Consider the following 22,746-nt stretch of genomic DNA (forward strand, 5'->3'; position numbering starts at 1 on the left):
GAAATCACTATTCATTAAAAAAATGCAAAATAAATAACAATGAGGTATCATCATAAACCTATTTAATTAGCCCAGATAAAAAAAAAGGGAAGATGCTCAATATTGGAGAGCTTGTGGGAGGATTGAGACACTGAAGTATTGCTGGTGGAGTTGTGAAGGGATCCAAACTTTCTGGAGAGCAATGGGGAACTATGCCCAAAAAGCAATAAAACTTTTCATACTCTTTGACCCAGTAATTCCAGTTCTAGGACTATATCCAGAAGAAACCATAAAACATGGAAAAAAAGTCCTACATGTTCCAAAATTTTCACAGCAGCCCTTTCTGTAGTGGCAAAGAATAGGAAATTAAGGGGATGACCGTCATTTCAGAATGGCTAAACAACTTACAGTACATGAATACTATGGAATATTATTCTATAAGAATTCTATATTCTATAAGAAAGTATAAATGGTCAGACTCTAGAGAAGCATGTAATGATTTACAGGATTTGATGCTGAGTGAATGGAGTGGAGCCAAGAGAACAATTTACACATCGACATTATGAGATCAACAACCTTGATGGAAGCAATCCCTCTTGGCAGTCCAGAGAGCTAGGACAACCATATTTGACAGATTATGTACTATATTATCCCCAACCAAAGGGAGAAAAACAAAATAAAACAAAATACACAACATAAAAGACACCCCTAACAAATCTAATGAACACTTTATAAAAATTATCTCTTATATATCTCTTTCCCTTAATCCTAATTCTTCAAGCCAAAAACTAAGAATTTGTAAATATGTTTAACAAAATACATATGTAAAATGCTAATCTGACCATTCTTAACTGAGGGGGATGGGAAGGGAAGGTGGAGGGAAATTTTGTAACTTAGAAATATACTTGTACAAATGGATGAAAATAAATTTAAAAAAAGAAAGAGAAAATAATTAAAGGAATGAAGCTAAAACCTATAAGGTTTACCTTAATACATAAGATTTAGAATGTCAAAATATTTTAGGAATAGATTGGGCCTGGAAGTCATCTAGTTCAACCTATTCTGAATGAAGGATTCTCTTTACAATATATTCAATTTCTCAAAATTCTTTTTAAAATACTTTTACTGGCTTAGCTTTGATCATGTCACTTTGATTTTTAACATTCTGAAGAGTATTTTTTAAGAATAAAATCATGCGATGTCCTCAACATGACAGAGTAGTAACAAACAGAAAAGTAAGTTTCTGCACAACAACTCCAGAAAGGATTAAACAAACAAGTAAACAAACAAAAAACTAGTTTGAGAAATGGTCATCAAATTCAAGGGAAAAACTGTAGTAAATGATTTTGCCAGCCAAGTTCCCCACAAAGAGACAGTCAAAATCATTTTGGCACTTGGAAAGGTTTCCTCTTGGGAGAAGAGGACAAGGAAACCATCAAATGTGGGAATAGGAAGAAGGGATAAGTCATAGAACCCTGAACCTTTTAGTTGTGTATAAGGGTAGAGGAAAGGGAACCAAGAATCCTTGTCAAGCCAGAGACACCTGAAGCCTATAGCTGTGTCATCTGAACCTAATGTATTTCAGAAAACTGCAGGAAAGAAAGAAGCAGATTGGATTTTGGATCAAATAATTCAGAGTTAACCCACTCTACACATTACACTGGTTCAGTTAATGTACAGTGGATTGAGACTACTAGGGACATAATTAAGATGGAAGAGCAGAAGAAATGTTGAAATTCTCCCAATATTCTACTCTAAAAAACTTTAAAGAAATGTCTCCAAAAGAAACCTTGCTGAAGCCAACAGAAAATTCAGGGTGGGACATTCAGTGAAAGACAACTTAAAATGTCAGAAGAAAAAATCTTTGACAAGGATGGACCCTGGCCCAGTAACCACATGAATGCAGCATCAGTAGTAGGACCAAGTAATAACAATAGAAGCAGTGGCAACATTGGAAACTTTTTTTTTAATTTATTTATTTATTTTGAATTTTACGCTTTCCCCCAATCTCTCTACTACCCCCAGAAAAGGCATTCTGTTAGTCTTTACATTGTTTCCACAGTATACATTTATCTCATTTGAAAGTGATGAGAGAGAAATCATATCCTTAGGGGGGAAAAATAAGGAATGAGATAAAATAATTATATAATAAGATGTTTTTTTTTTTAATTAAAGGTAATAATAGTCTTTGGTCTTTGTTGAAACTCCACAATTCTTTCTCTGGATAGAGATGGTATTCTCCATCACTGACAGCCCCAAATTGTCCCTGATTGTTGCATTGATGGAATGAGCAACTCCATCAAGGTTGGTCATCATTCCCATGTTGCTGTTACGGTGTACAATATATTTCTGATACTGCTCATCTCACTCAGAATCAGCCAATGCAAATCCTTCCAGGCTTCCCTAAAATCCCATCACTCATGGTTTCTAATAGAACAATACTTTTCCATGACATATTTATAGTACAGTTTGTTAAGCCATTCCTGAATTGAAGGACATTTACCCAATTTCCAATTCTTTGCAACCACAAACAGAGATGTTATGAAAATCTTCGTGCAATTTTACTCTTTTTTCATAATTTCTGCAGGGTATAGACCCAGTGGTGGTATTGCTGGATCAAAGGGTAAGAACATCTTTGTTAAACTTTGGGAATAATTCCAAATTTCTCTCTGGAAAGGTTGGATGAGTTCATCATTCCACCAATAATATGTTAGTATCCCAGATTTCTCACATCCCTTCCAACATTGATCATTGTCCTTTCTGGTCATATTGGCCATTCTGAAAGGTGTGAGGTGGTATCTCAGAGATGCTTTATTTTGCATTTCTCTAATAAGCAATGATAAAGAGGAATTTTTCATATGACTACAGATCACTTTGTTTTCCTCATCTTTACATTGACTTTGCATATCCTTTGACCATTTGTCAATTGGGGAAGGGATTTCTTTTTAAAAATTTGACTCAGTTTGCTGTATATATTAGAAATGAGTTGCTTGTCAGAAATACTAGCTAAAAAATTGTTCCCAGTTTTCTACATTTCTTTTGAACTTAGTTATAGTGGATTAATCTGTGCAAAAGCTTTTTAATTCAATCTAATCAAAATTATTTAGTTTGTTTTTAATGATGTTCTCCATCTCTTACTTGGTCATAAACTGCTTCCTTTTCCATAGATCTGACAGGAAAACTATTCCTTGATCTTCAAGTTTGCTTCTAGTATTGTTTTTTTATGTCTAAATCCTGTATCTATTTGTATCTTATCTTGGAATAGGGTGTGAGGTGCTGGTCTAATCCAATTTTCTTCCATAATAACTTTGAATTTCCTCAACAGATTTCATCAAAGAGAGAGCTCCCATGCCAATAGCTGGGCTCTTTGGATTTATCAAATAACAAATTACTACAGTCATTTCCTGCTATTGAACCTAATCTATTCCACTGATCCACCACTCCATTTCCTAGCCAATATAAGACAGCTGTGATGACCAATGTTTCATAATATAATTTTAGATCTGGTAAGGTTATCACCTTCCATTGCACTCTTTTCATTGAATCCCTGAAAATTCTTAACTTTTTATTTTTCCATTTGAATTTACTAACAACTTTTTCAAATTCATTAAAATAATTTTTTGGAATTTTGATTGGTAGGGCACTAAACAGGTAATTTAGTTTGGGTAGAATTGTCATTTTTATTATATTAGCTCTGCCAATCCATGAGCAGTTGACACTTGCCGAGTTATTTAAATCTGATTTTATTTGTGTGAGAAGTGTTTTGTAATTGTTTTCAAAAAGTCTTTTAGTCTGCCTTGGCTGGTAGACTCCCAGGTAGTTTATATTGTCTGAGGTTACTTTGAATGAGATTTCGCTTTCTAGCTCTTTCTGCTATATCTTGCTAGTCATATATAGAAATGTTGAGGATTTATGAGGGTTTATTTTATATACTGTGACTTTGCTAAAGTAGTCAAATATTTTTAGTAGTTTTTTAGTTGATTTCTTGAAATTTACTAGGTATACCATCATGTCATCTGCAAAGAGTGAGAGTTTTTCCCTTCCTTCCCAATTCTAATTTCTTCAATTTATTTTCTTCTCCTATCACTGAATGCAACATTTCTACTATAACATTGAATAGGAGTGGTAATAATGGACATTCTTATTTCACTTCCTGATCCTATTGGGAATGCCTCTAGACTATCTCCATTGCTTATAATGCTTGTTGCAGTTTTCAGTTAGATACTGCTTATTATTCTAAGGAACAAACCATTTATTCCTATACTCTCTAGTGTTTTTAGTAGGAATGGGTGTTATATTTTGACAAAAGCTTTTTCAGCAACTATTGATATAATCATATGATTTCTGGTTAGTTTGTAATTGATATAATGAATTAAACTAAGAGTTTCCCTAAAATTGAACCAATCCTGCATCCCTGGAATAAATCCTACTTGGTCATAGTGTATTATCCTAGTGATAACTTGTAATCATTTTGCTAAGATTTTATTTAAGATTTCATCATCTATATTGATCAGGGAGATAGCTCTATAATTTTCTTTCTCTGTTTTAACTCTTCCTGGTTTAGCTATCAGCACCAAATTGGTGTCATAGAAAGAGTTTGGCAGAGTTCTGTCTTCACCTATCTTTCCAAAGAGTTTATATAGAATTGCAACCCATTGTTCCTTAAATGTTTGATAGAATTCACTTGTGAATCCATCTGACCCTGGAGATTTTTAATTAGGGAGTTCAATAATGGCTTGTTTAATTTCTTTTTCTGAGGTAAGGTTTTTCAGGTATTTAATTTCCTCTTCACTTAACCAGGGCAACTTATATTTTTATAAATATTCATCCATTTCCCTTAGATTGTCAAATTTATTGGCATAGATTTGTGTAAAATAATTCCAAATAATTACCTATTTCCTCCTCATTGTTGGTGAGTTCACCTTTTTCACTTATGATACTGTTAATTTGGTTTTTTCTTACTATTTTAATCAAATTATACTGATGTTTATAAATGTTATTGTTTTCATAATACCAGCTCTTGGTTTTATTTATTAGTTCAATAGTTTTCTTGCTTTTGATATTTATTAATTTCTCCTTTAATTTTTAGAATTTCTGGGGCAGCTAGGTGGTGCAGTAGATAGAGTACCGGCCCTGGAGTCAGGAGTACCTGAGTTCAAATCTGGCCTCAGACTCTTAATAATTACCTAGCTGTGTGGCCTTGGGTAAGGCACTTAACCCCATTTGTCTTGCAAAAATTAAAAGAAAATAAAAATAATAATTTTTTAGAATTTCTAATTTGGTATTTAATTGGGAGTTTTTGATTTGTTCTTTCTCTGCTTTTTAGTTGCATATTTAGTTCATTTATTTCCTCTTTCTCTAATTTATTCATGAAAGCATTTAAAAAAATAATATATCCTCTGACAGCTGCATTTCACGAATCCCATAGGTTTTGGCATGTTATTTCATTATTGTCATTATCTAGAATGAAATAATTAATTTTTTTATATAATTTGTTTTTTGATCCACCCATTCTTTAAAATTAGGTTATTTAGTTTGTTAGTTTTGGTCTGTATCTCCCTGGTCCAGTAGTGCTATGAGTTTTATTGCATTATGATCTGAGAAAGATGTATTCACTATTTGTGCCTTTCTGTAATTTATCATTAGGGTTTTATGCCCTAGGACAAGGCCAATTTTTGTATAAGTGACATATATTGTAGAGGAACAGTATATTCCTTCCTATCCCCATTCAGTTTACTTCATAAGTCTATCATATCTAGGTTTTCTAACAATCTATTTATCTCTTCAACTTCCTTTGTGTTTATTTTATGGTTAGATTTATTTAAATCTGAGAGTGGGATATTGGGGTCTCCCGGTAGTATAGTTTTGCTGTCTATGTCTTCCTTTCAACTTCTCCTCCAAGAACTTTGATGCTATATGATTGGGTGCATGCATATTCAGTATTGAAATTACTTTATTGCCTATGGTACCTTTTAGGAGGACATAGTTTTCTTCCTTATCTCTTTTAATGCTATTTTTTTCCACCTGCTTTGTCTGAGATAAGCTTTGCTATCCCTGCTTTTTTCACTTCAGTTGAAGCAAAAGATATGTTTGGCCAACCTTTTACCTTTACTCTTTAGGTATCTGTGTGCTTTAAATGAGTTTCTTATAAACAGCATATTGTAGGATTCTGGTTTTTAATCTGCTCTGCTATTTGCTTACATTTTAAGGGACAGTTCATCCAATTCATATTAAAATTATATTTACTAACTCTTTATTGCCCTCCATGCTATCTTCCCTCTTTTTATATTTTTCACCTTTTTTCCCTTTATCCATATCCCCCAGTATTCTATTTCTGAATATCACCACCTTCAGTGTGTTTTGTCTCCTATATCAACCCCCTCCCCTTTCTTTCCCCTTTCGCTTTTCCCCTTCTTCCCTGCCTTCCTTCTGTTAGTTTCCCTTTTTCTCTCACTCCCCATCCCCTCCCTCCCCATTTCCCCTTTTAATGCTTGAAAGTTAAGATAAGTTTCTTAACTTAAGTGGATCCATGTGTGTTAACTTTAAGCCAAATCTGATAAGAGTAAGATTCAGGAGGTTCTCACATCCTCCCTTCTTCCCCTCTATTGCAATCAGTCCTTTGTACCTCTGAATGTAATGACATTTACCCCATTCAGTCTTCTCCATTCTCCCATCTCTTTAGTGTCCCCCCTTTTACGGAAGTATTGTTTTTATATCAGTCTATCTGAGTCACAGAAAAGTTATGTGTCCATCACTTCTGGCTAAGTATATTCACTCTAATAGAGTTACAATTCTGGAGAGTTATTAGAGTCTTTCTCCCAGGTAGTGATATATCCAGTTTCATCTTATTGGATAGTAGTTTTTTAACCTTTTTTTTAACCTTTTCATGTGTGTCTTGAGTCTCCTGCTTGAAGTCCAAATTTTCATATAAGCTCTGGTCTTTTCATCAGGAGGGTTGGAAGTCTCCTATTTCATTAAATATCCATCTTTTCCCCTTGAAGAGAAGGCTTGGTTTTGTCCTATAATGAATCCCACAGGCAAACCTTCTGTGCCCCTATTGGCTCTTAGGCCAGGGGTCCCACTATAAATAACCCTGGGACTGAACTTAGTTAGTCCCAGACTCAACCCATCATCCCCAGACTGTCTCAACCACAATCCCCAAAGACAGAACTTGAGGTAGATGTTATACTCCTAGATTATTTTTCTGTCCTTTATCAATAGAATTTCTGTTAAGAGTTTTGTTTCATATGATATATGAAGGAAGATCAAGCAACCTTAGCACAGTGCCTGTCTTCTCTCTGCCATCTTGGTTTGGAAGTTCATCACTGGAAACTTTCAAGCCAAAGACAGTGAGGAGGCTTCGCAACAAGCTAGAACGTGATTATTGTGGTCTAAAGAATGCCTGGTGAAAAGATTCTGTGATAACATTGCTAAGTGACTGGCCAACATTTGACAAATCTAATGCCTATATTGACTTCTGGGACATTGTTCAAAAACAGAAAGGAATACTTGGGGCAAAATAAAGTGGGGATCCCAAGGAGTAGCTTCATTTCAGATTTCAAGGAAGCAGGAACCTTGAGAAATACTATTTATTGGGGTTGCAAAGAATCAAAGGAATTAAAATATTGAATAATATAACATAGAATAGAATTGTTCAATTTCATTGAGTCAAAAATGATCTCTAAAGAAAATAATTCTTTAAAAACTAATTGGATAAATGGAGACCAAAAGGTCCATGAGACATTTTTAAAAACCCAGTAAAATAGAATAAGAAGAAGAAAAAATAGGAGAGAATGTAAAATGTCGTTTCAGAAAAAAAATGATCTGGAAAATACATTGAGGAGAGATAATGTAAGATTACTTAGAAAATCTGAAAGATATCATTAAATAAAGAGCCTAGATATTATATTTCAAGAAATTGTCAAGAAAATCTTCCTTAATATCTCAGATTCACAGGATAAAACAAATCATCCCAAATTGAAAATCAGGCATATTGTTATCAAATTCCATTGCTCTCGAGTCAAAGAAAAATATATCAAGTAGTTAGAAAGAAACTGTCAAATCTCATGAAGTCAGTCAGGCTCACTCAATCATTTAACTACCTTTAAATAATATCTCAAAACAAAATATAGAGCAGCAGAAAACTCAAAAGGGTGGCTTGAATCAATTTTCCAGTGCAAGACAATTTACAAGGTCAGCAGGAAACGTCTGTTGCACCATGGTGTTAGTGGTTTACAGTACGGTAATGAAAAGTCTCTGTCTAAAACCAAGAGCAAGTATTATCTGTAATGGAGATACATTTAAAGCCTTTCCAAAAGATCAGGGATGTGAAGCAAGGATGGTCATTATCACCATTATTATTAAATACTTTATAAACTAGATGTTCTAAAATGTTTATAACAGCTTTCTTTGTAGTGGCAAAGAAACAGAAATTTCATGGATGCTCATCATTTGGGGAATGACTGAATAAGTTGTGGATTGTGATAAAATACTACTGAGATATAACAAACTATGAGTTCAGTCATCTTAGAAAATTCATGAAAAGACTTGCAGGAAGTCAAAATCAAAATGAAGAGAACCAAATAACATTGCAAATAATGATAACACCATTGTTTTAAGAATAACTTTGGGGGTGGCTAGGTGGCACAGTGGATAGAGAACCAGCCCTGGAGTCAGGAGGTACATGAGTTCAAATCCGACCTCAGACACTCAGACACTTAACAATTACCTAGTTGTGTGGCCTTGGGCAAGCCACTTAAACCCATTGCCTTGCAAAAATCTAAAAAAAAAAAAGAACAACTTTGAAGGAAAAGGGTAATTTGTCTATTAAAAATCGGGACATAGAGGTTTATGTATAATTATTTTACATGTATATGTATAAATGTGAACTATAAAAACACATATACATATATATATATATACAATTGCATTACTGTGTATGTATACATGTACACACATATTTACCTTTACATATATATATATATATATATATATATATGTGCATATATATGTGTGTCTGCATGTGTGTATGTCCAGTGATAGTTCTAAATAATATGGGGAAGGGAAATAAGTTATATGATAATGTTTATTGGAAATGAATATCAATTTTTGCAAAGTAGATTTGCAGGTTCATGGCATCATGAACTATTTTATGAAAATTATAATTTTATTACATAAATCAAAAATAAAATTTAAAAAGTTATTATATTAGAAATGCTAATTCTAATAATAAAAAAGAAAATGCAGGAATAAAATTAGGCAGTAAGGAAACAAGACTATCATTCTCTGAAGTTGAAAAGTTAATATATTTAGGGAGCATTTGAAAATCAACTAAAAAACTAGCTGAAACAATTATGAACTTTAGGAAATTTCAGCATATAAAATAAATTCATGTAAAGCATCAGTGTTCATACATACATACTATCAACAAACCAATGTAGGAAGAGATAGTAAAAGAAATGCCATTTAAAATAACTGTTCCCCAATTGATATAGGGTCAAAGAATATGAAAAAGTCATTTTCAGATGAAGAAATTAAATCCATAACCATATGAAAAATGCTCTAAATCATCAATGATTACAGAAATGAAAATTACAAAAACTGTGAAGTATCTTCCAGAATGGACAAAATGACAAAAAGGAAAACAATTAATGTTGGAAGACATGTGAGAAAATTGGGACACTGTTAGTGAAGTTATGAATTGATCCATTATTTCTGGAGAGTAATTTGGAATTGCCCAAAGGGCAATAAAACGCTTTCATCCAGCAAGACCACTACTAGATCTGTATCCCAAAGAGATGATAAAACAAAACAAAACAAAAAAAAACAAAAAAAAAAAAAAAAGCACTTGTGCAAAAATATTTATAGCAACTCTTTTCATAGTGGCAAGGAATTAGAAATTGAAGGGATGCCTATCAACTGGGAAATGGCTAAACAAATTGCCATATTTTAATGTGATAGAGCCCTATTTTTTTATAAAAAATCATAAGGGGAAGGGCTTCCAAATAGTCTCGAAAGGCTTTTATGAGCTTATGCTGAGGAAAGTGAGCAGAACCAGAAGAATATTGGACACACTTCTAGCAACACTGTATGATGATGAACTATGATGGGCTTACTCATTTCAGCAGTTTAATAATCAAATACAATTCTAAATGAGATGAAAGAAAACTCCATTCATATTCAGAGAAGGAACTATAGTATTTAAATGGAGACCAAAACTCATTATCTTTAATTTTTAAAAATTGTCTTATTAGTATTTTTTTCTTTCTAATGCTCCCCCCTTGTGATTAGATACTTCTTTCACAACGTGATTAATATAGATGTCTGTTTAACATAGTTATACACGTATAACCTCTATTAAATTACTTTCTATCAGGGGAGGGGGGATGTAAGGGAAGGAAAAAGAAAAATATGTTGCTTGAAACCTTGCAAAAAAAGATTATCTATCTTTGCATATATATGGAAAAATAAATTAATAAAGTATTTACTATAAAGAACAAAATAACTATAGACAATATAAAATACTTGGGAATAAATCTAAAAAATCCTGGAATTATATGAACTTAATAACAAAGTATTTTCATACAAATAAAAACCGATCTAAATAAGTAGAGAAATGTAAAATTAGTCATTAGAAAGTAGATAAAAAATGTTAAAAATGGCAATTCTACCTATGATAAATTATTTATTGGCACATCAAGCAACCAATGAATTATTCTATGGAGCCACAAAAATAACAAAATTCATTTGGAGAGCAAGAGATCAAGAATATGAGAGACATCAATGAAAAAAATGTGACGGGGGCAGAATAGCTATACCAGTATAGCTCTACAGTTATACTGTACTTTTAAAGCAAAATAATCTGGTTCTGGCTAAGAAGTAGAGCGATGGATCAGAAATAGAATAGTAGCACAAATTCAGGAGGAAATGACCACAATAATTTGATTTTTCGATAAATTTAAAGATCCAATTTAGGACAAAAATTATTTAATAAAAACTGCTGGGGAAGTTGGAAAACAACATAACAGAAAGAAATATAGACCAACTTCTTATACTGTCTATCAAGATGAGGTCAAAATGAATACATGATTTAAGCACAAAGAGTGATACCATAAGAAAATTAGATAAATATGGAATTGTGTTGTGGCCTATTTCACCTTAGGGCCCTATCAGCAATGACCTCCCTCCTAGAGGGGAGCTGAGAATAAGGAGTCAAGCCACACTGCCTTATGCTTCCAGTTCAATTTTATTACTGCTTAGCTTCTACATATATACTGTTAGGTCTTCCGGGGTAGAACAAAGAAAAATGAGGGAATGGGACATGCAAGCAGGTCTATGTACAGCAATTGCGTTACAGGATAAGGAGGTACATTGGGGGGAAGTGGTAAAACACAGCTGTGTCCTGTGCCCTTGGGCCGTGGGCGGAAAGACCAGCTCTGAAGGACTCTGGCACACCTTATCTCTCAGAGTGGCATGTCAGCTCCTGAGACTGAGTCCAGGTAGCGGCCGTTAGAATAGCCTGTGTTCCCACACCTTTCCTTTGTTTTTCATTTAGGGCCTGGGGGACTTGGATAGTCATGATAAACATGGAGTTGGTAACTGACTTGAAATATGTAGGGGCTTCTACGCAGGCTCCAGGGGATCTGTGGGGACCAGAAAGGGGGGACTGTCCAGTGTCAGGGAGAGAAAGGCAGGGAGGTGTGTGTAGGGTTTGAGGTCGTTCGGGAATCTTAGGTTCCCTTGGAATAAATGGGTTAGTGGGACCCAGTACGGATGTGCAAAGGACCAGTTAAAAGTGAAACCTACAGAACTGGAGGCATTAAGAGTCCCGAGAAAAGGCATACCTGCTTGTTCCTCCGGTGAGAGTGCGTAGAGACAAACAGTTCCACTGATGGAAAAGAGAACAGGGAAGAGAGACACATCATAACCTATGGGTAAAAGTATGGGAGGGAAAGGAATAAGTGCGCATCGAGGGGTGGCCCATGGTTCAGGGGTGTTCAGCAGGAGCAGCATAGTAACACTGAGTTGGTGAAGAGACCAATGTCCTCTGGGTTTAAAGTGTATCGCTCTTTTTGCCAAGGTGAGGAGCTCCTCCTGGAGCACTGCGGGGGGGGGGGGGGGATCGTCTCCTCCCCCTCTGCCCTCTGCATCTTGGGTCTCATCTATTGTTGTTTAGCTACATTCTCTGCATCTCTTTGGTCAGGGCTATTATGTGGGGTGTCCAGATGGTTGGGAATCCACAGCGGGGCAGTGCAATCTGTGGGGAAAACACAAGCAAACCTTCTCCCTTGTGTTAGGATGGGGGAAGAAGGGAAGCAGGCAAGGACACCAAGGCCAGGGCTTGTAGTTTTTCCCATTGCACAGACTGGGTGTGGGGGCTCCTGTGAGTGAGTACAATGGATCCATTTCTGTAGATTACATTGCCCAAGCTCTTTCTGTTTGCATCTGTAGAGGCTACATAAGCCTGCGGAATGGGTCTGGGGGTGGGAGATGAGATGGGGAGCATGCTGACAGGGAGTGCTGAAATCCCCTTGAGAAGAAGGGAGGGTGGATCCAATTGTCTTCCCGAGGCACGTCAGGGTAGAGATGTGGCTTGGGGGGGGGTTGTCATGTGGGAGATCCAGGGAGGGCTCAGGAGGAGGGGGGTAAGTGGATTTCTCATTAGTTTGGGTGCCCTCATCGCAGAGTTCAGTGCAGTGACACTGGCTCTCTGCCCTGGCTTTTTCTGCGTCTAAGGCTGCCTGTAAAATATTTTAAGGTTCCTCCTCTCTCCCTGAAAGGCAGGTATGTATTGCAGTGACAATAGGACAGAAGGGCAGAGGGGGAGAAAAGTCACCATGGACTTCAGCTTTACGGGCAAGTGTCAAAGCGCCCCCAACTGTCATGGTCATGGTCATGGTCCATCATATGGCCAGCCTCAATCCAGGGGCCCAAAGCCAAAACCACCTGGAGTGTTATCTTATATTCTCTTTTGGAGCATTTCAGGCAACAGGAACTTAGGAGGTGTTTATGAACTGTTACTTATGTATCTTGGGAAGAAGGGGGAAGATTTCCCATTATATTAAGGGACTACAGAGGGCTCTACAAGCTGTGGGGTGGTGGGGCAAGGGGACCGTGGGCACCATTCAATGTGGGGCACTTACCTCGTCCAGCAAGGAGGAATGCATTCTGAGGTGTCCCTCAGAGTGGGGGGATGCCGGGTTTCAGCACCATTTGTTGTGGCTTGCTTCACCTTGGGGCCCTATCAGCAATGACCTCCCTCCCAGAGGGCAGCTGAGAATAAGGAGTCAAGCCACACTGCCTTATGCCTCCAGCTCAATTTTATTACTGCTTAGCTTCTACATATATGCTGTTAGGTCTTCCGGGGTAGAACAAAGAAAAATGAGGGAATGGGGGATGAAAGCAGGTCTACATGCAGCACTTGTGTTACAGGATAAGGGGCTACCTTAGGGAGGAGGTGGTAAAACACAGCTGTGTCCTGTGCCCTTGGGCCATGGGGTGGAAAGACCAGTTCCCAAGGACTCCATCACACTTTATCTCTCAGGGTGGCATGTCAGCTCCTGAGACTGAATCCAGGTGGTGGGCTGTTAGGATAGCCTGTGTTCCCACAGAACTGTTTACCTATTGGATCTATGGACAAGGGTAGAATTTAGGCTCAAACAAGATATAGATATAAGCAAAGTTATACATTTTTAGAGCAAGAAATCCCCATTTGACAAAAATTGCAGGTAAAACTAGAAACAGTTTGACAGAAGCTATGTTTAAACCAACTTCTCACATTTTAAAATAAGAGGTCAAAATGGACAAATGCTTTAGACAAAGTGTGACATCTTGAAAACCTAAGGGAACATAGAAAATGTAATATCATATCTAAAACCAAAGACAAAATTGTGGTAAGTGAAACAGATTTCTTTTTACTTGAAATTCATTTTTTTGCACAAACAAAATCATTGCAGTCAAAATTAAAAGGGAAACAGGACACTGAAAAAATATGTCATTTTTCTAACAAAGGCTGCATTTCTCAAATATATACAAACAATCAAATTTATAAAATTCTGAGCTATACTCTAATTGATATATTGTTAAAGGATATGTTTAGGTTATTTTCAGAAGAATAAATCAAATTTTTCAACAGTCACATGAAAAATGATTTAATTCACTATGGATTTGATTAATGCAAATTAGAACAACTTATCACTTAGCCTTTTGAAATTTGACATGACAGAAAATGGTAAATGCTATAAAAGATGAGAAAAAAACTTGTAGTCTAAATTACCTAGTGGAGTTGTAGACTAGTTTAACCATTCTAGATAACATTTTTATCCATTCTAAAAGAACAATGAAACTATTTACCAAAAATTCACTAAAGAAAGGGGAAGCAAACCTAATTGTGCAAAAATATAGTAACTTTTTTATGATAACAATGAAATTGGAAATTCAGGGAATACTTATCAATTTTAAAATGGTTGAACACACCATGGTATATGATTGTGATAGAATGTGACTAGGCCATAGAAATGATAGACAGGATGATGGAAAGACATATATGAACTGGGTCAAAGTGAAGTGAACAGAACCAGAATATTTTCCACAGTAATAGCAACAATGGAAGGATGATGAACTGGAAAAAGATTTATACTCTATAAGAAAATGATCCAAGACGATTCCAAATGATCTTTGAAGAAAAATGCTATCCAATTTTAGACAGAATTGATGATTTTTTGAGTCCATACTGAAGAATACTTTTTTTTAACTTTATGTGTGTTTGCTTGCTTTCTTTTGCAATATAATGGCTAACCTAAAATTATATTTTCTGTACTTTCATTTGTATAACTAATATTACAGCTGACCTTTTCTATGAGTGGAGGAGATAGAGAAAGAAGGGAGCATATTCAGAACTTAAAGATTTTAAATGAAGGTTAAAACCCTTTTATATATTTTTGAAAATGTTTAATTAAAAAATAAAAATATATTTCAGAAGCATACAGAGGTTTGGGCCTTTCCTAATATCCTTCAACAATACAGCACTTATTACCCATATCCCAGATCATATTTTTTTCAAATTATACACTAAATTTATTTCAAATTGTACCCCAATTATTTAAAATTATACCCCAAAGATTCAATGAAAAAATGCACAAGAAGGTGACTTAGCATTACCAGATCTAAAATTATAGTATAAAGCATTAGTCATCAAAACTGTCTGGTATTGACTAAGAAATAGAGTGATGGATCAGTGGAATAGACTAGGTATAATTGCAGGAAATTATTATAGTAATTAGCTCTTTGATAAACCCAAAGAGTCCAGCTATTGGAATAAAAACTCTCTCTGATAAAAAACTCTTGGGGAAATTGGAAGTTAGCATGAAAGAAACAGATAAGATCAAAATGGATGCAGGATTTAGACATAATATGCAATATTACATTACAAGCAAACTAGAAGATTAAGGAGAGAAGTTTACCTGTCAGATCTATGGAAAGAGAAGGAGTTTATGACCAAGGAAGAGAGGGAGAACATCTTTAAAAACAAACTAGATAATTTTGATTAGATTAAATTGAAAAGCTTTTGCACAGACAAAACCACTGTAACAAGGATTAAAAGAAATGTAGTAAATTGGAAGACAATTTTTAAACTAGTATTTTTTTGCCTTCAAATCTTTATTTTATTTATTTATTTTTTAAAGAACAATTTTATTTGTTTTGAGGTTTATAATTTTCCCCTATTCTTTCTTCCCTACCCACACCCCCCAACAGAAGGCAGTCTGTTAGTCTTTACATTGTTTCAATGGTATACATTGATCTCAGTTGAATATGAGAGAGAAATCATATCCTTAAAGAAGAAAACTAAATTATAAGATATAGCAGAATGGCATAATAAGATCATGTATTTTTTTCCTGCTAAATTGAAGGTAATAGTCTTTCATCTGTTTTCAACCTCCACAATTCTTTCACTGGATACAGATGGTATTCTCCATTGCATGTAGTCTAAAATTGTCCTGGGATTTTGCACTGATGGAATGAGCAAGTCCATCAAGTTTGATCATCACTCCCATGTTGCTGTTAGGGTGTACAATGTTGTTCTGTTTCTTCTCATCTCTCTCAGCATCAGTTCATGCAACTCCTTCCAGGTTTCCCTGAATTCCAATCCCTCTTGGTTTATAATAGAACAATAGTGTTCCATGACATTCATATACCAATGTTTGTTAAACCATTACCCAGTTGAAGGACATTCACTTAATTTCCATGTTTTTGCCACCACAAACAGGGCTGCTATAAATAATTTTGTACAAGTGATGTTTTTACCCTTTTACATAATCTCTTCAGGGTGTAGACCTAGTAGTGGTATTGCTGGATCAAAGGATATAAACATTTTTATTGGCCATTGACTGTACTTCCAGACTGCTTTCCAGAATGGTTGGATGAGTTCACACCTCCACCAACAATGTATTAGTGTTCCATATTTTCCACAACTCTTCCAACATTGGTCACTGTCCTTTCTTGTCATATTGGCCATTCTGAGAGGTGTGAGGTTGTATCTCAGAGATACTTTAATTTGCATTTCTCTAATAAATAAAATTTTTCATAAAACTATGGATTGCTTTTATTTCCTCAGCAATAAATTTCCTTTGCATATCCTTTGACCATTTGTCAATTGATCAATGGCTTGTTTTTTTTTCAAAATTTGACTCAGTTCAATTGTTTCCCAATTTACTGCATTTCTTTTGATATTGGTTACAGACAGAGGTTTTGTCTGTGCAAAAGCTTTTCAATATAATCTAATCAAAGCTATCTAGTTTGTTTTTAATGATGTTCCTCCATCTCATCCTTTCCATAGATCTGAGAGGGAAACTATTCCTTGATCTTCTAGTTTGCTTATAATAAGGTTTTTTATGTCTAAATCCTATATCCATTTGGATCTTATCTTGGTATAGGGTGTTGGCCTAATCTAAGTTTCTTCCATAATAACTTCCAATTTTCCCAACAGTTTACATTGAAGAGAGAGTTTTAATTCCAATAGATGGACTCTTTGGGTTGGTCAAATAGCAGATTACAATAATCATTTCCTGCTATAGCACCTACTCTATTTCACTGATCCATGACTTTATTTGTTAGCCAATACCAGACAGCTCTGATGGCTGATGCTTTGTAATATAATTTTAGATCTGGTAAGGCTAAGCCACCTTCTTTTGCACTTTTTTTCATTGAATCTCTGGAAATTCTTGACTTTTCATTTCTCTATATAGATATATTTAAAACTTTTTCTAAGTCATTAAAGTAATTTTTTTTGGAATTTTGATTGGTAGAGCACTAAACAAGTAGTTTAGTTTTGGTAGAATTGTCATTTTTTTTATATTAGCTTGACCTATCCTCTTGCTTTTATATATTAGTTCAATAGTTTTCTTGCTTTTGATTTCATTAATTTCTCCTTTAATTTTTAGAATTTCTAATTGGTATTTAATTGGGGGTTTAGAATTTGTTCTTTTTCTAATTTTTTTTAGTTGCATATTTAGTTTACTGATTTCCTCTTTCTCTAATTTCTTCATGTAAGCATTTAAAGATATAAAATATCCCCTGACAACTGCCTTGGCTGGTTCCCTATAAGTTTTGGTATTTTGTCTCATTATTGTCATTATTTAGGATGAAATAATCAACTTTTGTATAATTTGTTGCTTGATCCACTCATTCTCTAAAATGAGGTTATTTAAATTTCCAATTAGTTCTGAGTATATATATATATATATATATATATCCCTGGTACAGTATTGCATATTGTTTTTTATTGCATTATGATCTGAGAAAGATGTATTCACTATTTCTGCACATCTGCAATTGAATTTTTTGATTTTCTGCAAGAGGTTTTCATGCCCTAGTCCACAGTCAATTTTTGTGTAAATGCCATGTACTGCTGAAAAAAGTACATTTCTTTCTATTCCCATTCAGTTTCCTCCATATGTACATCATATCTAGGTTTTCAAAAAATCTATTTACTTGTTTAACTTCTTTCTTGTTTATTTTATGATTAGGTTAATCTAAATATGGGAATGGGATGTTGAGGTCTCCCACTAGTAGACTTTTGCGGTCTGTCTTCCTGTAGCTCTTTCAACTTATGCTCTAAGAATTTGGATCCTGTACAATTGGGTGCATACATATTTAGTACTGAAATTAATTTATTGTCTATGGTACCTTTTAGGAGGATATAGTTTCCTTCCTTATCTCTTTTAATTCTATCTCTTTTTGTAATTGTTTTGTCTGAGATAAGGATTACTACCCCTGCTTTTTCCACTTCAGCTCAAGTAAAATGTATTTTCTACAACCTTTTGCCTTTACTCTCTATCACTCTGCTTCAAATGAGTTTCTTGAAAGAAGCATATTGTAGGCTCAGGTTACTCATCCACTCTGCTATTTGCTTATGTTTTAAGGGAGAGCTCATCTCATTTACATTCAAAGTTATAATTACTAACTCTTTATTGCCCTCCATGCTACCTTCCCTCTGTTTGTATTTTTCCCTTTTCCCTTTATCCATATTCCCCATTGTTTTGCTTCTGAATGATGCCACCTTGAGTAGTTTGTCCTCTTTTATCAATCCCTTTCCCTTTTTCCCCCTTTTCCTTTTCCCCTTCTTCCCTTCCTGCTGTTAGTTCTCCCTTTTCTCCCCCTCCTCATCCCCCTCCCCTTTTCCCCTTTTAATGCTTGAAAGGTGAGATAAGTTTCTTAACTTAACTAAAGTATCTAAGTTAACTTTAAGACAAGTGTAATGAGATCAAGATTCAGTTGGTTCCTGCCTCCTCCCTTCCTCCCTCAATTAAAATACATCTTTTGTACCTCTTGAAGTAATGAAATTTACCCCATTCAGTCTCCCTCCATCCTCCCTTCTCCTTACTGTCCCCCTTTGTAAGGTGGTATTGTTTTTAAATCAGTCTGTCTAGTCATATAAAAGTCTTGAGTGTCCATCACTTCTGCCTAAGTATACTCTCTCTCATAGATTTACAATTCTTAAGAGTTATGAGAATCTTTCTCCCAAATGGGTATAGAACCAGTTTCATCTTATTAGATAGCAGTTTTGTTTTTTGGGGGTTTTTTTCCCTTTTCATATGTCTCTTGAGCCTCCTGTTTGATGTCCAAATTTTCTATTTAGCTCTGGTCTTTTCATCATGAAATCTTAGATGTTTCCCACTTCATTAAATGTCCATCTTGAAGAGAAGGCCCAGTTTTGGTGGATAATGGATTCTTCACAGCATTCCAAGCTCCTTTTCTCTTTGAATATCTCATTCCATTCCCTTTGATCCATTAATGTTGCTGCAACCAGTTCCTGTGTAATCCTTACTGTGGCTCCTTGGTATTTAAATTTTTTTCATTCTGGTTGCTTGAAGGATTTTTTCTTTTATCTGATAGTTCTGGAATTTGGCTACAACATTCCTTGGTGTTTTTATTTTAGGATCTCTTTCTGGAGGAGAATGATGTATTCTTTCAATAACTATTTTGCCCTCTGGTTCTATGATATCAGGGCAATTTTCTTTCACTAAATCCTGTAATATGTAGTCCAGGCTTTTTTTCACTTCAATGTTTTCATGAAGTCCTATAATTCTCAAGTTCTCCCATCCTGATCTGTTCTAGAGATCAGTGGTTTTGCTGATGAGGTATTTTACATTTTCTTCTATTTTTTCAATCTTTTGAGTTTTTTAGCACTATCTTGTTCTCCAATGAAGTCATTAGTTTCTGTCCATTCCATTCTTTTTTTCAGAGAAGATTTTTCTTCATTTTACAATTCCTTTTCCAGTTGGTCAATTCTATTTTTGAAGGAGGTTTTAGATTTGCCCAAGTGTAGTTTTGAGAGAATCATTTTTTTTTTGCATTTGCCTAATTGAAGATCTGAGAAAGTTATTCTCATTTTGTATTTGTCCAATTGTAACTTCCAAGGCTTAGTTTTCTTATTGTGAGGTGTTAATTTTTCTCTTGCAATTTGTTAATTTTTTCTTGAGTTTCTTTTCCAAGTTTTTCCACTTGATTTAGACTCCTTCCTGATTTTTTACAAGGGAGTCTTTCTGAGCGGGAGACCAATTCAAATTATTCTCAGCATTGCGAGATCTCTTTGAGTTAAAATCTGTCTTTTCTAAATATTTCTCCATGGGCTCCCCTTTTCGCTATCCTGTTTCCATGTTTCTAGGATCTTGTGTTGGGGGTGGGGGAAGAGCGCACTGGCACTCAGGTTTGCTTTTGAAAATCCCAGAGGCATTGTTCACTTGGCTTAGCAATTCCAAGGGTCAGCCAGTAGGGGGAGTTGTTTGCTTCCACTGGAGTGTTTGAGGTCCTCAGCAGCATGGTCTGAGTTGACTGAACACTTGCCTGGGCCCTGCTTGAGGAGTTAAACTCTTTCTGTTGAGTGAACTCTGTTGTTCTGAGGGAGTGGGGGGTGGGGTTGTTTATTGTTTGTTCTGGGTAAAGGGCTCTGCTGATACCTTGGAGCTCAGGTCCCTGCACCAGCTGGTTGTTCTCCAGGCATGCTCTGAAACTGTGCTGGAACTCAACCTCCCATGGCTCCTCTCCCCCAGAACCAAAGACTCCACAGCTAAAGTTGTATTTCGCACTCCCCACTCACCCAAGTCTCTACAGCTGAGTCTGGCCCTCTGACGTCCCCCCATCTGTTGTCCCCATGCTGACCCTCTGCTCTAGTCTCCTGTTTCACCCACAGTGCCCTGAGACAGCCCTTTTTGGTAGGTGTTCTTCTCAGAGCTTCTCTTTCTGGGTTTTGTTGATTGAATTTCTGTTAAGAGGTTTCTCTCATGTTGTTTTTGAGGGGAAAGAGGAGCACTTATCATAGTGCCTATCTTCTCTCCGCCATCTTGGTCAGAAGTTTCTTTTTTTCACAACTAGTGTTTCCAACAATGGATTCATTTCTAAAAAATACAGAGAAGTGAGTCAAATTAAAAAAAAAAAAAAACACAAGCCATTCCCCAAGTGACAAATGATCAAATGATAAGCAAAGGCAATTTACAGATGAGGAAATCAAAGTGATCCATAATCATATGAAAAATTATTCTAAATAATTACTTATTAGAGAAATTCAAATTAAAGCATCACTGACATACCACCTCACACCTCTCAGACTGGCCAATATGACCAGAAAGGACAATGATCAATGTTGGAAGGGATGTGGGATATCTGGGACACTAATACATTGTTGGTGGAGCTGTCAACTCATGTAGCTTTTCTGAAGAGCAATTTGGAATTAAGACCAAAGGGCAACAAAAATGTGCAAACCCTTTGATCCAGCAATACCTCTACTGGGTTTTTACCCTGAAGAGATTATGAAAAAAAATAAAAACATCACTTGTACAAAAATATTCATAGCTGCCCTGTAGTAAAGAATAGGAAATTGAGTGAAATTGGGGAATGGCATAATAAATTATGGTATATGTATGTTATGGAATACTATTGTACTATTAGAAACCAGGAGGGATGGAACTTTAGGGAACCCTGAAAGGATTTGCATGAACTGATGCTGAGTGAGATGAGTAGAACCAGAAAAACATTGTACACCCTAACAGCAACATGGAGGTGATGGATTTGCTCATTCCACCAGTGCAACAATCAGTGACAATTTTGGGACTATCTCCGATGGAGAATACCATCTGTATCCAGAGAAACAATTGTGGCATTTGAAAAAAACAATTACCTATAATTAAGAAAAAAAATGTTATTTCATTTATTTAGTTATTTTTTAGGTTTTTGCAAGGCAAATGGGGTTAACTGGCTTGCACAAGGCCACACAGTTAGGTAATTATTAAGTGTCTGAAACCAGATTGGAACCCAGGTACTCCTGACTCCAAGGCCGGTGCTTTATCCACTATGCCACCTAGCTGTCCCTAAAATGTTATTTTATTATGCAATTTTGCTATCTCTTATACTGTATTTTTCTTCCTTAAGGATATGATTTCTCTCTCATCACATTCAACTTAGATTAATTTATACCATGGAAACAATATAAAGATTAACAGACAGTTTTCTGTGCCGGGCGGGGGGAGCAAGATTAGGGGAAAAATTTGTAAACCTTAAATAAAATCTTTCTTTAAAAAAATTATCCCCCCAAAGTATTCTGTCTGACCCCAATAAATATTTTCAATTCAGTAAGAGGGCTTTGAAAAATGAGTAAACCCAAGAAAAGAGATTATTGATAAATACTGTGAGGTTGCAGAGTCAAATAGAAGAGGAACTGGAAGAAATATAGTGAGCGTCCTCATCACAACTCCTACAAACAGATGAGAACTGATTAGGAAATACACAAAAAATTTTCAGTGAATACTTTTCCAGCCCAATATGGCATAGAGAATCAGATGGGTAGGTCTGAATAGAAGGGGAATAGTGTCCACCTATTGTAGAACATTCTGTTTGATGAAGAGGCTGTACTCATAGTCACAAGGAGGTCCCATACTAATACTGACACATCATAACTTCATATATAGTAAGGGAACAGGTACCAATTGTCATTTTGAAGTTCATTAATTAGTTCTGGGAGGGGGTTGAACAGAGGACCTGCCATCATCCTATAAGAGTGTGAGAACAAGTGGGAGAGGGGTGTTGTAGTAGACAGTTTACAGATCAGAAATTACTCTTCTCCACGATTGATTTTTCAGGTTGGTACCTCATTATGACTCTTCATATCTTAGCTTCTGTTGATAGCTGCAATTACTTTTACTGTTATACATCGTTATTGCATTGAAGAGTTTTGAAAGGTCATAAAGATTGGAGGAAATATGTCTTAGTATCACA

This window comes from Macrotis lagotis, chromosome 1, assembly GCF_037893015.1.
Source record: "Macrotis lagotis isolate mMagLag1 chromosome 1, bilby.v1.9.chrom.fasta, whole genome shotgun sequence".
NCBI classification, from domain to species: domain Eukaryota; kingdom Metazoa; phylum Chordata; class Mammalia; order Peramelemorphia; family Peramelidae; genus Macrotis; species Macrotis lagotis.